General features: G+C 43.3%; 1 protein-coding gene across 7 annotated transcripts in view; it reads right to left on the bottom strand.

Moving 5' to 3' along the window:
* FMNL3 (formin like 3) overlaps window positions 1-12,772 on the bottom strand; it is a 419,538-nt gene that overhangs the window by 350,288 nt on the left and 56,478 nt on the right. The window lies entirely within an intron of this gene.

Here is a 12,772-nt window from a genome sequence, read left to right as displayed (position 1 = left end):
CACCCAGATACTGGAAGAGATGTATGTAACAACGGGAAAAAGAAGAACGACAGACTTTAAAAATAAATCGAAATTTTGCCCGGTGTTGCATCCAGGTAATAAAATTGACATTTTTTATGAACTAGTGTTAGGAGATTTGGAAAAGATGAAACAAAACGACAATCGAAAAAGAGAAAATCTGAGTAAGACGGAACGCCAGGCAATACAAATGCTAAAATTGAATGCAGCAATAGAGATCAAGCCGGCCGACAAGGGCGGAAATATAGTAATCATGGAGAAATCTGATTACATAGAAGAAGCAATGCGCCAACTAAACAACATAAAAAATTATGAACCTCTCCAAAAAAATCCAACATTCATGTCAGAACTTGGCAAGAAATTAAACTCGTGGAAAGAAGGAGGCCTAATATCGGAAGAGGAAAGGAAGTTTTTGATGGTGGAATGTCTAATTACCCCCACAATTTACTTCCTCCCAAAAATACATAAGACACTTAACAAACCCCCCGGACGACCCATTATATCCAGCTGTGGCAGTTTATATGAACATATTTCTGTATATGTTGACCACTTCCTATCCCCAATTGTACCAACGCTAGGCTCATATCTGAAGGATACGGGGGATTTTCTTCGCATACTGATGGACACACAATGGCAGCCCACTTACCTATTAGTGACAATAGATGTAATCTCGCTATATACCTCAATTGAACATGAGACAGGCATAAAAGCTATTCAATACTTTTTGCAACAACGTCCCATCAATGAATTTGAACATTCAAAAATGTTGATAGATATGATCAAACTGTGTCTTTACAACAATGTATTCATCTTCAACAAAAAAGTATATGTGCAAAAGTGTGGAACAGCGATGGGAGTTTCCTTCTCTCCAAGCTATGCTAACCTCATGATGGGGTGGTGGGAGAGGAGCATAGCTTGGAGAGAAGAAAATGACCACCACATGGAGAAAGTAGCACTATGGCTACGCTTCATTGATGACCTCTTCCTGTTATGGAAGGGGACAGAATCAGAATTTCTGACTTTCTTCAATACACTGAATGACAATGAGGTGGGCTTAAAATTCACGTACTCATTAAGCAACAAGGAGGTGGAATTTCTGGACACTAAAGTGTATGTTAAAGACAATAGAATACAAACCACTGTACACAGAAAGCAAACTGCCACCAACAGTCTACTTCATGGCCAAAGTTTTCATCCTGAGAAACTCAAAAAAAGCATTCCGTATGGAGAACTTCTCAGAATGAAGAGAAACTGTTCTGAAAACAGTGAGATGGAGAAGAAATTCATGGAAACAAAAACATGATTTGCACAACGGGGTTATAAACAATCCGATATCCTAAGAGGAGAAATGGAAGCAAAAAAGAAAACAAGGACAGAAACCCTATTAACGAAAGAAGAGAAGATTAGTAAATTGAACAATGCAGAGACAAGAAAGAAAGAGGAACTACCACGTATGATCATGATTTATGACAAAGAAAGTTACAAGATCCAAAAGATCCTTACAAAATACTGGCATGTAATCCAAAAGGATCCAGACATAGGCAAAAGTAAAGGCGACCGACCATTAATGACTTATAGGAGAGCGCCCAATCTTTCTGATCATCTGGTGCACAGCCATTTTGAACTAAAAACTACTGACAATTGGCTTAAGGACAAGAACAAAGGATTTATTAAATGCCATGTTTGTAAGGCTTGTAAAATAGGTAGGAACTTGAAAAATCTCAAAGATCCAGCAGGAAAAAGTTTCACAGTAAAGGACCGCCTCACATGTGGTATATATGCTTCAATGTAATTGCGGGAAGAGATATATTGGCAGCACCACATGTACTTTGAAAAAGAGAATTTTGGAACACATCAGTGCTATACAAAATGGGGACCACACTTATGCCATGGCAAAACATATCTCAACCCATACAAACAAAACTTGGATGGATATCCAATACTCTGGTCTAGCAACAATTTATCAACATGAACGAGGAGGAGACAGAAAATTGAAACTACGACGGTTGGAATCTAAATTGATTATGAGATTCAAAACGAAACAGCCCACAGGATTGAATGGGGACGAGGAACTTTATTTTCATCTTTGACTTGAAGCATCTCTCAAAATGAATATACCAACTCTTGAGAGAGTAAATGAATCAACCTGTAACATGAGGCACGAAAAATGTGGGGTGGTCTAGGTTGATTGAATGTACAATAGATAACAGAGGTTGTTAAATCAGAGTTATTGGTGCATGAATAGCGGCTACATTACAGCAGTGGCAAGGGCACTCAGCCCTAGATATAGACTGAAACTGTCCGCATTCGCAAATTTGTTGAAACATAAGAACAATGTTAAAGGTTTAAAGTTCAACCACATGTGCACAGTCATACACTGCTTAGTCGTAATTGACGTGTAAAAATGTCAACTACAAGATTGAGGGGTTTATGTAAAGTGAATCATACTTGCGCGGCATACATCGCAGAACAGGGCACTTAGTCCCAAATTGCACATTTCACCATGTCAATCAATGGCGAAAGTGATAGCGACATACATAACGCCAGCAGAAAACACTGTGAAAATGTCCTAATGTTCTTAAAAACAAAAAACATATGAACAGTAAACAGTGATTTTTGAATAAAGTTTTATTCAAATGAATGCATAAACTATATACCCCAGCATGCATCACCAATAACGAAACTGCATAAATGTAGAAAGTGAAAAGGGACAACTGCTTGACACCGCCGTGAGAAGGAACTTTATGTTCGAAACGCGTTGGCAATCACAGTGTGTTTAATAAACTGAAATCTAATTTACCAAGCGGAGTGCCGGAATATTTTCTTGGAGTGGAATATTTACGAGACCCTGTCCTGGTATCGATCCTGGCACCAACTCTGGGTGCTCCCTCTGCGACAGGACAGTTCGTGTGGTGACACATATATATATATATATATATATATATATATATATATATATATATATATATATATATATATATATATATATATATATATATATATATAAATTATATATATATACACACAAATATACACACACATATATACACACGCATATATATATGTATATATATACACATACACATATATATACACATACACACATATACACATACACACATATACACATAGACATACACATATACACACACATATATACATGCACACACATATATACATGCACGCACACATATATACATGCAGACATATACATGCACACCTATATACATGCACACCTATATACATGCACACACACAGACATATATACATGCACACACACATATACATGCACACACACATATACATGCACACACACATATACATGCACACATATACATGCACACACACACATACATGCACACACACACCTACATGCACACACACATACATGCGCACACACATACATGCGCACACACACATACATGCGCACACACACATACATGCGCACACACACATACATGCGCACACACACACACACATATGCACATATATATATCATGGCATTAATTTGGGACTACCACGACCAGAATGCCTGTAACCACGCCCACATGGGCAGGACTCGATATTCAAATAAATTAAATGGTTTCAATGAACCTGCTTCCTTCGTCATTGCCAGCCAGTGATCAAGAGCGGCTAACACGCTCGAAACGCGTATGGCACTATGAAGAGCTGTGGGGCATGCTGTCAACGGAGCCACCTGTGGCGATTTGCGCTGTAACCTCTCTGTAAGCGGCAGCTCCTCAAGGGCAACCTTTGTTGTATGAATTTATGAGCGGCTGGCTCGGTCGCGGAGCTGTCCTGCCGCTGCATGCGGATCCCGAGAGCTGTGATTCACGGACTCTTTTTGGAACAGAGGGGGCCTCAGCCACAGGTAGATATTGGAGCTGCGGACAGTGGTGCAATCATCGCTCCTCACCTAACAAGGATAAATATATTTTAATGACGCAAGACAGCAGCACACTTGTTTTACAAGAAACCGGGAGTCATGGCATTAATTTGGGACTACCACGACCAGAATGCCTGTAACCACGCCCACATGGGCAGGACTCGATATTCAAATAAATTAAATGGTTTCAATGAACCTGCTTCCTTCGTCATTGCCAGCCAGTGATCAAGAGCGGCTAACACGCTCGAAACGCGTATGGCACTATGAAGAGCTGTGGGGCATGCTGTCAACGGAGCCACCTGTGGCGATTTGCGCTGTAACCTCTCTGTAAGCGGCAGCTCCTCAAGGGCAACCTTTGTTGTATGAATTTATGAGCGGCTGGCTCGGTCGCGGAGCTGTCCTGCCGCTGCATGCGGATCCCGAGAGCTGTGATTCACGGACTCTTTTTGGAACAGAGGGGGCCTCAGCCACAGGTAGATATTGGAGCTGCGGACAGTGGTGCAATCATCGCTCCTCACCTAACAAGGATAAATATATTTTAATGACGCAAGACAGCAGCACACTTGTTTTACAAGAAACCGGGAGTCATGGCATTAATTTGGGACTACCACGACCAGAATGCCTGTAACCACGCCCACATGGGCAGGACTCGATATTCAAATAAATTAAATGATTTCAATGAACCTGCTTCCTTCGTCATTGCCAGCCAGTGATCAGGAGCGGCTAACACGCTCGAAACGCGTATGGCACTATGAAGAGCTGTGGGGCATGCTGTCAACGGAGCCACCTGTGGCGATTTGCGCTGTAACCTCTCTGTAAGCGGCAGCTCCTCAAGGGCAACCTTTGTTGTATGAATATATATATATATATATATATATATATATATATATATATATATATATATATATATATATATATATATATATATATATATATATATATATATATATATATATATATATATATATCCAGCAAAAGTTTTGGCGCCAAGCTGTAGTGGCCTCTTTCAGCGGCGGGCCACGGACGGGATCGCCAATCCCTTCAAATACCAACACACTCGTTCACGATTCACAAGAACGCAGTCCAGGCCGCCAACAGTTTTCAAAATCCGGATTTATTCACATATATATATATAGAGATAGATAGATAGATAGATAGATAGATAGATAGATCGATAGATAGATCGATAGATATACATACACATATTTTTGGAGGTCATTAACAATGGCAAACAAATCAAGCTGCAGTCCCATACAGCGGTCTTCTAGCAGCTTAGGCAAAAGAGCCTGTTTGTGTTGCCGCATTTATACAGTGTTTCGCATCCCACTGTGGGTCGCCAGAGCTCATTTCCTGACAGGTAGCAATCATGCTACCCGGTGGGGGAGGAGAGTGGTTATGTACCTGCTGTGTTGCTTTGTGGAAAGCATGTTGGTTTTGTGCATGAGTGACCAGGGAGGTGCTCTTATCTCGTCTCGGGGCACAGCACCTCTCGGTGTAATGGAGAAGGATTTGAGAGACAGACACACATAATACAATAGGAATTACCTGGTGGTTATAATGTAATATGCAGATCTTGTTTTGGATTTCAAGGTTTCTATTGTGCTCTTCGAGGGATATATCACAGGTGACCTCTCGGTGAGAGGTAGCTCAGCAGAGGCTGAGGCCGACCCCGGCATCAGATCAGATTTGTAGTGCTTGTTGCTCAGCCTATCATGGGGCACTCAACCTTTTTCCTAAACATGGCTGCCGCGCCCACTGCCAAGGGAGTCTAGCGTTCCGGGAACGAGGAAGAACTACACCACAGACCTGCAGGAAAACCCAGTCTAAAAATGGTAGTTTCGGAGATCAAAGCTCTTCCAGGCCAGTGACGGGAAACTGAAGGTTTAGAATAAAAACGCCCTTTGCACTACTGACTATAGCCTGTCATTGATGCATTATAGCCTTTAATTATCCTGCTTATGTCCTGCTTGCAAACCATAGTGGTGGTGAGAAAGCGTGTGTGGGTCGCAGGCACTGGGAAGGTATTGTGTGTAAGGATAAAGATGAAGATAAAACAGTCTTTGGAGCTCGAAATAGGGAATGGAGCCGAGAAGCCTTTACCCGTTAGACGCTTTCACGGTTCACTGAAGCTGTGGCACCCTGTTACCACCAGCACCTTTCCGGAGAGATCTTTCCCACGTGAAAAAGAAAAGGAAGGAATCTCGGCTGTCTGGAGAAAGCGATGCAAGGTGCAGTGAGAATGACGACAGGATATCGAGCAGGCAAGAGGCTTTGGCAGAAAAATAAGACGGGGGAGCGGGGGGGGGGGGGGGGGTTGGGATAAACAGCTCTGTCGGTAGGCCTCCGGTTAAAGCAAATAATTGATGGATATTTCCAAAGCATTCACTACAATTTCAAATTACAGGACAGAAAAAATCCGAGCAGAGCGTACATAGCCATCAGCTAGCTACTTAAGGCACAGCCACATATGTGCAAGTAAGATACTAAGGAAAGGTACTCTGATTTTGTAACAATTCCACACCACACACAATCAGACCCTTCTGGTTCAATTCAAGGGAAATAATCCGGATTTCTAAAGGTTCTATGTTGATTTGTTTAGCGTATTAACTGATAACATTTTGGGAGGGAAACATAAAAGAAAAATACTAGTAACAGTCTTCGACTACACACTTCATTGTCTCAGCAATACATCAGAAGCCAAAGGCACGAGAATATCCACAAAGATGGGGTGTTTTTCCCTATCTGGGGGTGCTCACTTGGTTCTAGAAGGTCAGAAGCCGCACCATAGTGCCATTGTTTTCTTTTCCCAGAGTTACCTGCAAGGGTGGACAATGCAATATCCTCTCCAGAGGTGACATTGAAGGTGATGTGCCTTTACCGTGCCAGATCTTTGGTCCCAGGCGCCACCCAACCTCAGGGATATGTGCATAAAAACCTGCCAACCGTGTACATGGCAATGCTGCACTGCATGCCATGCCATGCCATCATGTGAAGGATTTTATCCCCATCTCTATGCCTGGCACCCAAAAACTGTTTCCAGGCTGCTTCTACTCCTGCCTACTAAGCTTCTTCCCAAACATCCCGAGACCAAGAGGAAGCAAAGCATTATCAGGAGACCAGGCTGGCAACAGTAACAGGGAGTGACGGTACAGCAAGGAATTCGTTGAGAAAGAAGTACAGAGCTAAACACCAGGAAAGTGAAAGAAAAAGTGGAAAGGGCCTGGTTTAGCTTGAAGACACAAAAACTAATAACAAAGAGATTCCTAAAAAGAGTTAAAAACAACAATTTACAATTTCATAAAATGTATTAAAAGGATAGGAATAGTCCCTGTGTGTGTCAAAACCAAAAATAGAAAAGGAAGCATAAAAACAGTGTTAAAAAGGTTAGATACCACATAACATCGGTGCAAAGTTAGCTAGCGCTGCTCACTGCTTACCAAATTCACGTTATAGTGAATTTGGTAAGCAGTGAGCAGCGTCCCCATCCCTTACCCCTCCATTGATATCCTACACCGTAGAGAAATCTTGGGGAAGATACACACGCTGAAACAAATTTCAGGGCTATTTAACGGCCGAAGGTACAATAAGAGAGTTGATAGTGGGCAACCCAGAAGGTACAATAAAGCCTCTTTGCATTTCTTAAATGCAAACTACTTTAAAATATGCTTGAGGTTCAATTGAAAGAAGCAACGGTAAAATGAAAATAAAAACTACATCTACCATCGACTGCTCAGTCTGCCCATCACAAGGACATGCAGGGAGATCACTGTCCCACACCAAAGACCCCTCAGTAAACCACAAAAGTCGCAACATAGTACCAGACTTGAATCTAAATGAAAGGGACCTCCGTCCTCCATCCTTTGGGAAAAAGTACATGCTACATGGCGAGACTTTACCAACCTTTTATCCAGTTTGCATAATGTATCAGGGGAGGTAAATATTTCACGGAGACCAATATCACTAAAGAATTTGGTAACAAACTTGAACCAGGGAATAGAACGCGTCCTTATAAGACTAAGACAATCAAGAATGACTTCTCTGTTAAAACTTGCTTCGGGATTGAACCAAAAACTCACACACAGCAAGTGAGGTGCCAATTTGATTCCATCCAAAACATAATTAAAGTTAAGTTCAGAGACTAAGATCAAGTGGGGGCTTGATTGGTGGGAGATTCAGAATTAGTCTACAGTACCTATTTACTTCCACTTGTAAAGAGGAGACATTATGATAACCCCAAACCCCAGCTCCATATGTGGCTGTTGGAGCACACTGAAAATTGAAAATCTTAATGAAAGGAGATATGGGACCCCTGCCTTCCCTCCAAAAAAGATTAAGAAGAGAGCCGGTCGGCCTTTCTAATTTCATGCAAGCTGAATTCACATGAGATTGAAAAGAGCTGGTGGGGTCAAAGGTAATACCCAAGTAGCAAAAGCTATGAACAGAACTCGAGGATTGACCTTGCAACTTCAAAGATGATACATTTGTCCGACCTGTTCAACAAGCCATTATGTGCGATTTTCCATAGTTCATTAGCATATCCAAGTTGCTCATGAAGGAAGCAAAGGTTGCTTCAAGGGAATGCAAAACTCTAGGTATCCAAGCCATTACAACGGAATAATTGGCGTATAAAAATGCCAGGACAAATGGGCTGGCAATTTTGGGTACGTCATTGGTAGAACGACAGACGTGTGCATAATTCATTAATATAAATAATGAAAAGCAGGGGTGCCAACACGATACCCTGTCGCACCCACTGACCAAGGGGAATACATCGGAAAGTTCTCCATCCCAGCCATATCGCACTTTTGCCCTACAGTTTCATCACAGAGTACAAGAAGTTTACCAGAGGAACTTCTACCCCCAAATTAACCAGGATCAACCAGAGCTTTGTGCTATTCATGCAGTCAAAAGCGGATGATAGATCCATAAAGGCCAGGTACAACGTACAGCACCTGGAGATGGTATATTTACTCACAATCAAGTGTGGATTCAGGCACTGCTCCACTGTACCAAGCCCTTGAGGAAAAACATATTACCAAGAGGACACAATGTTATCCTCGCTCACCCAAGACTGCAAGCGATTGAAGACCCTCCCAATGATTTTCACCAAACTATTAATAAGGGATATTGACCTATATAACATTGAGGGGACCCTCTACCTTCCTTCTTGAAAATGGGGACTATTGTAGAGAGGGACCTTACTGCACAAAGAATTGTTAAACAAGTAAGTAGGGAGAGGCTCACCAGAGATTTAAATTACATTTAATTAGGTCCTTTGGAATCCAATCAGGGCCCGGAGCTTTACCACTTGGGCTCTGTGCAATGGCTTCCTCCACTTCCACAAGGACGAACTGAAGGGTAGGAATTATTATCAAACTACACAAGCAACCTATCTATACATGCCTTACCTGTATACAGCTGGTAAATTGATGTAAAATGCTTAACCCATTCCTTGCCAGAGATGTTGCAGAACAACAAAGGGTTAAGAGGGGTATCTCGCTAATGAAACCTGCTAACCACCTTCCACAATACTTTACTGCTATGGTGGGCTGCTGCAAATTCCAACGCTTCCCAGTCCTTCTGCTTCAGAAAAAGCTTTCTATTCCTGAGAGACAACTTCTAATCCCGCCTAGCCCATCGAAACTCCCTAGCATCTCTGGGGCACACTGCCAAAGCCACCCTCAAACGGCGGTTAGCTTCAGAGCAGCTAGCATCAAACCAGTGAGTGTGCTCTGGGGCAGAGTGGTCTGATTTCGGAAGATGATTATTAATACAGGAGCAAAAGGTGTTGATAACAAGCAGATAAGGCTTCGTCTATATCCTCTGCGAAACATCCCCAAACACCTTCAGGTGTTACAGAAGACAACCAAGAACAGTGCTAGGATCTTTGAGTTGCCAGACTAATCTACGTCCATCACTGGAATGTTGGTAATTTTCAGCGCCCGCTCTCAACGGCTTATCTCTACCCAGGGAAAGAACCCCTTGAATTGAAAAAAGCCCCATACAGTTTCCATGACAGAACTATTCACAGACTACTGCAGATAGTGCCTGGAAACAAAAATATAAATCAATAACAAATAGCCCCCCACCCGTAATTAGCCCCCCCCCACCCCAATTAGGTGGTTATGCTAGGGCCTTGCTCTGGAAATTATTGATCACATGCACAAGATTGGTAGGGGGCAAACTATTTAATGAAATCCTTCTCTTTGGCATCCATTGGGGCAAATTCAGCGACAGAGCCCGTGTCACCTAAATCTACAGGTGGTCCCTCAAGTTTGGCGTTGAAATCACCACACAACAGAACTCGGGGTTGAAGCGTGGCACAAGTCCCCAGAGACCTTAGACTCATAACGAAACAGAACAGCTCCTCAAGAAGAAGGCAGAAGGAATTGGCAGAATCATTATTATAAAAATATATCAAGTAGAAACAAGAAGAACCAGGGTTATTTCGGATAAGAAGAACCCAAAAAGCAGAGTTAGCTGTATTAATGACTGAGACTACTGCCCTAAGATGGAGTTTGACCCATATAGCGAGCCCTCCCCCAGCTCTCCAATGAGGTGAAGCTATTGCAGGACAAGAGTAACAGGCAGAGCCCCTGGACGAGAACGGTGAGATAGGCTAGGTCTTCTGCAGAACAACGAATTCAAATTTGTCAAAAAAAGGCCAGCCAATCCAGGATTTACGATTTTGTCTTTTAATCCTGCCACATTTCAACTCATGAGAGAGAAGGAATGGACAGACCTCGCCAGTTCTATATTAGGCCCCTCTACCAAGATTGTCACACCCCTAGAAGTATAGGTTAATAGGTTGCCCGGAGAGAGAAATAGGGTAGTCAGTCCACTTCTGATAATACATCATATCAGTTACCAACTGGTACAATAAAACAAACAATAGAACGGACACTTGGAGCTGCAGCGAAACTGGACGGTGCAGTGACTAGACCCAAACCTGAAAGGGCTTCATTTGGGCCACCACCTCTAACCATAGGCTGTACATGCTGGGGATACACAGAAGCAGCATGTGGTTTATATAATAAGGGGAATCAGTACTATAGAGCTTGTTTGAGCAGTACTACTTATTTTTCAGCGCAACATAGTCCGTGCCACGGACAGGGATCTAAAATTATTGAGGACGCAGTACCCTTGGATAGTAACAGAGCCCAAACCTATTTAGGAAATCTCCCTGGCAATCAGGATTTCGCTAGAAAGAGCGAAGGAAAGATCCACGTGGCGAACTAGCCAATCCAAACCCTTGTTAAACAGACCCCCAGGTTTTGACACAATGCTTACTTAAAGTGGGTAAGCCATTCAAAACCACCACATAGTGGCATATAGCTAGGGGGAAGATCTAAAATGGTCTGGTTGGGGGACAAATCAAAATTCACTGCGATGCACTTGAAAGTCCCCACCTTAGGACTATTTGCCAAAGTGAAGCTTGAATGGACACAGGAAGAGGGAGGGGAAAAGGGTGAGTGAAGTGGCAGTACCACTTGACGAATGGGGGCACCAGCCTTCATTGCCAGCTGCTTGTTATAAGGGTTTTGCAACTGAGCTGAATCAATACCACTGGGCACAATTTCACTAGAGGAGAAATGCGGATGCAATGCTTGTGGAGTCAAAAAGGAGGAGAGTAGAGTTTCAAGAGCACCTACGCATGCAATAATAGAAGAAAGCTCAGTCTGTAACAACTCCTTTTAAGCAAAACAAATGTCAAGGGATAGCTCTTTCTGCCCAGGATCTAATAAAGGAGTGGGCACACCAATCTCTGAAAGCTCCGCTGACTGTGCTACAGAATCCCCTTGTATCGTCAATAAAGTGTCCCCTAACTGAAAATCTGTTTGGGTGGCTGCATCAAAAGTAGCACACCACTGGGCCTTCTTATTTTTTTCCCCAGCGCCAGGACACCGCTCGGTAACAGTGCGCTTTATAAATGGTATAAATAAATAAATAAATAAGAATTGGCAGCCTTTCATCTCTTCGCAGATGCACCACTGGGACGAAGGCCCAGGGAGATAGAAACAGGAACCTGGGGGCATCATCCATAGGGTTGTTACAAGAATTTAAGGACAATCTCCTCTCTGTGAGAGCAATTTCTGTGCTTATAACCCGCCACTGCCCTCTCCAACAGCAAGTCTATCGAGGTGCACTTTGAAGGAGGAGCAGGGATGAGCAGCGCACCAGATGCTTTCCTTTTCACCATAGTGGAGGTTAACAACACAGTAACAGCAGGAGACCAGCACACCTTAAATCCTCAATAATTAATGGAGGTTAGCAGGAACTGGCAAGTGAGCAAAAACTGTACAATGTCAGGCAAAACAGGATGAACTCATTTTAGTGTTTCTCATATAGGTCATTGAGCTCATTGAGCCAAGGAGCCAGCATAATTTCAAACTGCCAGGTTTTGACGTCCCATGTTGGGATAAATACCCACTCCAGAGGTCAGTGCAAACGCCAGCCACACTGGGCTCTAATGGAGCTGGAGCAACAAAACAAGGGACCAGGTTGCAATGAAAGGAAACCAAGGGATTCCAAAAACGCCTCGCCGCAGGGCCAAGGAGGGTGGCCCTGCCCTGCCTCTGCCTGGTGTTGTCGGGCACAGGACGGGTCCACCCTTGGCCCGGGCTTTGTCCGAGTGCGTCCCACACTGCAGGTGTTCTCAACCCCCTGTAAGTGCTGGGGGTAAAGGTGCTCCTCACTCCTGCTGGTACCAAGCGCCACTGGACAGCAAAGCATCCTGGGACTTAAACTCCCTCCAGAAATTATGCAGCACTGCAGGAGTTCTCAACACGCTATAAGTGCTGAGGGATAAAGGTGCTCCTCCCCCTGCCAGTAACAAGCGCCTCCGGGTATCAAAGCGTCCTGGGACTT

Source organism: Lissotriton helveticus, chromosome 1_1 (genome assembly GCF_964261635.1).
Source record: "Lissotriton helveticus chromosome 1_1, aLisHel1.1, whole genome shotgun sequence".
Classification (NCBI taxonomy): domain Eukaryota; kingdom Metazoa; phylum Chordata; class Amphibia; order Caudata; family Salamandridae; genus Lissotriton; species Lissotriton helveticus.
The sequence above is the reverse complement of the archived record's forward strand: the minus strand, read 5'-3'. Positions and strand labels throughout refer to the sequence as shown.